The sequence below is a fragment of the Centroberyx affinis genome, unplaced genomic scaffold (assembly GCF_046629955.1).
Source record: "Centroberyx affinis isolate AG114_WGS23_722 - 3 ecotype Tasmania unplaced genomic scaffold, CSIRO-AGI_Caff_v1 ptg003330l_1, whole genome shotgun sequence".
NCBI classification, from domain to species: Eukaryota; Metazoa; Chordata; class Actinopteri; order Beryciformes; family Berycidae; genus Centroberyx; species Centroberyx affinis.
Genome location: NW_027281331.1, coordinates 75,001 through 80,441, shown reverse-complemented (window position 1 = coordinate 80,441; position 5,441 = coordinate 75,001). Strand labels below are relative to the sequence as shown.

At 46.6% G+C, this 5,441-nt stretch overlaps 1 long non-coding RNA gene across 1 annotated transcript; it reads left to right on the top strand.

Moving 5' to 3' along the window:
• Positions 1 to 317: 317 nt before the first annotated feature.
• Positions 318 to 3,730, top strand: LOC139660544 (uncharacterized). Its single transcript, XR_011696557.1, has 2 exons — positions 318 to 422; positions 505 to 3,730. It is a non-coding gene; the product is annotated as an uncharacterized lncRNA (long non-coding RNA).
• The last annotated feature ends 1,711 nt before the right edge of the window (positions 3,731 to 5,441 follow it).

Genomic DNA, 5,441 nt, shown 5'->3' with positions numbered 1-5,441 from the left:
TAAAAACGTCTTTAATCCTGCTGGTTTGGAACATTTCATTCATTTTGTGGTGCTCTATAGAACCATATATGTTTAATAGTGTGGTTCTGTGGGGCGCCCCGGTGGCTCACCGAGCGGAGCGCGTGCCGTACCGGGTCCGGGTCCGGGTCCGGGTCCGGCCCGCGGTCATTTGCTGCATGTCCTCCCCTCTCTCTCCCGTGCCTTCCTGTCTCTCTCTCACACTATCTCTGTCAATAAAGCGTAAAATGCCTAAAATAAATCTTAAAAAAAAAAATAGTGTGGTTCTGTGTCAATCAACTAATGAGCCGATCCCTCTGCAGTCCAGACGGCTGCTTCCTGGCGGCCGGATCGGCGGACGGAGCCGTCTACATCTGGAACGTCGCCAAAGCCAACCTGGAGACCCGCCTACCGGACAAGCACAGGTACCGGGCTAGGAAATCAGTCTGTCAGTCTGATCACATCAATCAATCAATCAATTAATCAATCGATCTCCCCCCCCCTCAGTTCGTCCATCAGTGCGGTGGCCTGGTCTCTGTCGGGGGAGTATGTGGTCAGTGTGGACAAGAGTAGGCGGGCCGTCCTGTGGCGTGACATCTGAAAGAGCCAATCCCGGAGCACCGATGAGATCAGCGAGGACCGCTTGGTGTCTGGGAGTCACGTTGTTATGGCAACCCACGCCCCCCTGACCACACAGGCTGATCTGAAGCCTGCTAAAGGGACATTAACTATCAATTTTCAGGGTGTTTGTTGAGTGTCAGACAGGAAATCTGCCCTCTTGGTGCATTTAAAACAATTTTTTATCTAATTGAAAATGGTGGTTCAGACGTCCAGCTTACTGGAGAACACGCTGGTTAGTTCAACAAGGGAAACCTCTCCCATCACTACATCTGCATTTACATTTGGGTCATTTGGCTGACGCTCTCATCCAGAAGCAATGCAACAGTAGAATAAGCTTCAATTGCATCATATACATCACCAACATTAGGAAGGGAAAACTACAGCCTGCAGTTCAATTCTCACAGGAAAACCTTCCCCATAACATTTATGTAATGTAATATTCCAGAACGGACCTTTATGGAAATGTCAGCTAAAACTAAAACCGGCCCGGCACATGGTGGAATCAGTCGGATGCTGAGACGGATGGACGGAGGTTTCTGCCAGGGATTGGAACTCGTGTCTTTGATGTGCGGTCAGTAGGACTGTCGTCTTCTCTAAAAGTCTTTTCAGGTAACAGACACTCCTGACAGGCTGAGTCGTTCCTCCACAGGCTCTGCAGCCTCAGGGACTGGACACACCACGCCCATTATGGCAGGGCTTTAACTTTTAATCACTCAAGAGAATTCAAATTATATGCAATTATATTATGTATATCTATTAGTCATTTCTAATGAGTCTTAATTCCAGTTAACATATCCATGATGTAATTCTGACTAGTTTTTCTGATCTATAATGGTAAGGTGTCTATGATGGCTAGCATGGAGCTACTATCACTCAACATGGCGTATGCTAAAGTGTTAGCATGGAGCTACTATCACTCAACATGGCGTATGCTAAAGTGTTAGCATGGAGCTACTATCACTCAACATAGCGTATGCTTAAGTGTTAGCATGAAGCACCGGAGCCAACGGTCTACTGGGACGCATGGAGGATTTTGGTGTCTGTGTTCTCATCAAGTTGACAAAAGGGAAGTTGACCAATGGGACAATCTACCAAAACTTCAAAGCTGCACCAGTCCCACACACATACATACAGCTTGGTGGTCAGTGTCAGCATGGCACCAAACCAGCTCTTCCACTGACTCTGGTGACGTAATTTAAGCATCAGCTGATGGATCTGATCTGATCCGTCAGTCATCGAGAACAGTACAGACTGAGACCGTCAGTCTGGCTCACTGGACTAAACCGAACCAGATCTGATCCATGTTCCTCCAGTAGAGAGATCTACCCTCCTGTGAGGGGGAGGACAAAAGGGAAGTTGCTTTGATTTGCTTTGATTTCTATCTTGTTAAACCAGACTCTTGGTAACGCACTTTATTTCTGGGGAACTTCTCATGCCGATCAGCCTGATAGGCTGAGCTCATGCTGGTGTGGGTACTACTGTCCAGCCAGACAACTGGCCTTTTAAAGGACTGTTTGAATTTCAGTCTGTTGGGTTTCTTCACCAGACTTTGTCACAGGGTGGGGAAAGGGATTCTGCTCTCAGCTTGTCGGCTTTCCCGTAACGAAGGACAGCTGTAGAAACTTACAAAGAAAGGGAAAAATAAGGGTAAAAGTCACAATTTCAAGGTGTTCCTGCCCACAAAGGGACGGAGCAGCTGCTGCCTATCCTGCAGCTCTGGAGGGAGAATCTGCTCTCTCCGTTGTCACTGAGGGAAATGTCGTGCTTCTTTGCTCTCTGCGGTGGATTTGCATTTAAAAGGCGGCTGGATTAAGCCTGTGTTTGCCTTCTCAGCTTTGAAGAATGGAGTCAGTGGGATCAAAGGGAAGAGTTTGGTTGGAGACCTACAGCACCATGGCCTGTACATCTCTCATGTCATCCATGACTGCTGGTCTGTGGATAGTGGATACTGCTGCCTTGATAGTTTTCTGACCCTGTTTACTGCAGTGTGAGTTTCACATCAAAATGAAACAAGACAAGGAACAAAGCATTCTCTTCCAAAACACCATCTATCCATTTCCATCAACCTCTCTAAGATCTAGAGGATCCAGTCTGTACAAGTGTTATCATTTTGTTAACTAATGGGTAGGAAGTTATCTAATATCCTTTTAAAAGGTACCATGATTGGTTTTAATTTTGTGCCATCAATCATCTTGTAAGAGTAAGTGTGGTTCTCTCCATGTGGTGGAGAGCTGCAGTCTCTGCCACACTAACGAATGAATGAACTGAACTGACAGAAGGAGTCAATTAACCACTTGTGTTTTATAAATGAAAAAACAGCAGCATTTAAATGAGAAATAGTCGGCAGAATCTCCATGGCTTCATGTTTTAGAAAATGTCCTCTGGTTTACCGAACACTAGGTTTTTTTATGGATATTTCAATAGATGGTTATACTGTTTGTCAACCATACTGACACATTTATAGAATATTTTTATATTTGGAGTTCATTAGAGGTCAGGATGTATAGCAAGCCATTTTGAAGCAATGTGGAAAAGCAATTTTATTGCCCTTGACCAACTTTTTTTTCTGATATTCTTATTAATACTAGCCAGCTATGTTGTTATTGATTTGGTCCATCTGGCCAATCTCCTTCCCTACTGAAAGCAACATGTTTGCCTCCATGTTGCCCAGAAATCATGGCCTTAAGGAACTTAACAAGGGAATGTGTGTATATTGAATAAGGGAAGATATGGACAGAGTTCCTTTATAGAATATGTAGTCAAGAATTCAAAGTAAGTTTAAGTTAGTCTTTTTTTTTTATTTTGACTGTTACCTTTTGATTAGAAGTCTCTATTGGCCTCCATGTTAAAACAATAAAACCAGCAAAAAGACAAACTTAAACCAAAACTGACGCTGTCGGCTGCATATCTGCAAACGCTTCCATATCCAGTCTGAGTCGGCTTCTGCTCTTCTGACAGGGTCTTCTTTTATATCTATCTAATCTATCAGCAGGTTGATTCAATTTGTTTTTAATATCTTTGTACTGTGTGGAACATGTCACTCTGTTACATGAGCTAACTGATGTAATAAAACTCTTCATCTTAATTGCCAATAAATGCTCATTTCTAATCATCTGGCTTTTGGCCCTGGTCTGTTCTCAGCCAGTGCTGAGTAAAAACTTTGTTGTGTGTTGTGTTTAGGGAATTTCATGACCCTTGAGTCCTTGAAACCTGTTATTGCCTGATTGCTGAATTTCAAAAATACATGAGTCAATGCGTCAATGAGGACAATAAGTTCAGCAGACAGCGAGGTGCTGCAGGGTGTTTCATGCTGAGGTTGGTAATGAGGAAGCAGCTGCTGCCTCCGACCTGCAGCTCCTCTGTCTGACAGACGTCTGCTGACGGCGTCCAAGGCCTTGTCCAGAACCTCTGCCTGGTGTTCAAGGCCTTGACCAGGACCTCTGCCCGGTGTCCAAGGCCTTGTCCAGGACCTCTGCCCGGTGTTCAAGGCCTTGACCAGGACCTCTGCCCGGTGTCCAAGGCCTTGACCAGGACCTATGCTGACTGTCCTAGTCCCAGTCTGTACAGCAGTCCCATTTTGTCCATGAGTCCCATTTTGTCCAGCAGTGCCAGTCCCAGTTTGTCCAGCAGTCCCAGTTGTCTTGTTCCAGCAGTCCCAGTTTATCCATTAGTCCCAGTCCCATTTTGTCCATGAGTCCCATTTTGTCCAGCAGTGCCAGTCCCAGTTTGTCCAGCAGTCCCAGTTGTCTTGTTCCAGCAGTCCCAGTTTATCCATTAGTCCAAGTCCCAGTTTGTCCAGCAGTGCCAGGTTGTCGTGCAGTCCCAGTCCCAGTCCCAGTTTGTCCATGAGTCCCAGTTTGTCGAGCAGTCCCAGTCCCAGTTTGTCCATGAGTCCCAGTTTGTCGAGCAGTCCCAGTCCCAGTTTGTCCATGAGTCCCATTTTGTCCAGCAGTGCCAGTCCCAGTTTGTCCAGCAGTCCCAGTTGTCTTGTTCCAGCAGTCCCAGTTTATCCATTAGTCCCAGTCCCATTTTGTCCATGAGTCCCATTTTGTCCAGCAGTGCCAGGTTGTCGTGCAGTCCCAGTCCCAGTCCCAGTTTGTCCATGAGTCCCAGTTTGTCGAGCAGTCCCAGTCCCAGTTTGTCCATGAGTCCCAGTTTGTCGAGCAGTCCCAGTCCCAGTTTGTCCATGAGTCCCAGTTTGTCGAGCAGTCCCAGTCCCAGTTTGTCCATCAGTCCCAGTTTGTCGAGCAGTCCCAGTCCCAGTTTGTCCATGAGTCCCAGTTTGTTGAGCAGTCCCAGTCCCAGTTTGTCCAGCAGTGCCAGTCCCAGTTTGTCCAGCAGTCCCAGTCCCAGTTTGTCCGGCAGTCCCAGTTTGTCCATCAGACCCAGTCCCAGTTTGTCTGGCAGTCCCACTTTATCCAGTAGTCCCAGTTTATAAACCATTGTGTGTGCACAAAATCAGCTGAAAGGTGCGTACGTAAGTGCCGTGAGCACATTTTGGAGACAGTGGAAACGCCGATTTACGTTAGAGCTCCACTGCCAGCGTCAGGTTGTCACAGCGTTCTCCCTGCTCCACAGAGTGCGTCGACTTTTGAATGGATCCACCAGAAAACAATCAATTCAACTTTCAGTGAGGGAGAACGCGTGCGTCAGCCATCGAGAATTGAAGCAGCGGTGGATCCGACTCATTAGGTAAGTTTAAAGAGTAACTAAACCCCAAACCCAAACCTGTGGTGAAGGCTGACACCTAATGGTGAAAAGTAGGGTACTGCACTGCTCATCTGCTATTGGCTGGTCTTTGTGCCAGGTGATGTCACCACCTG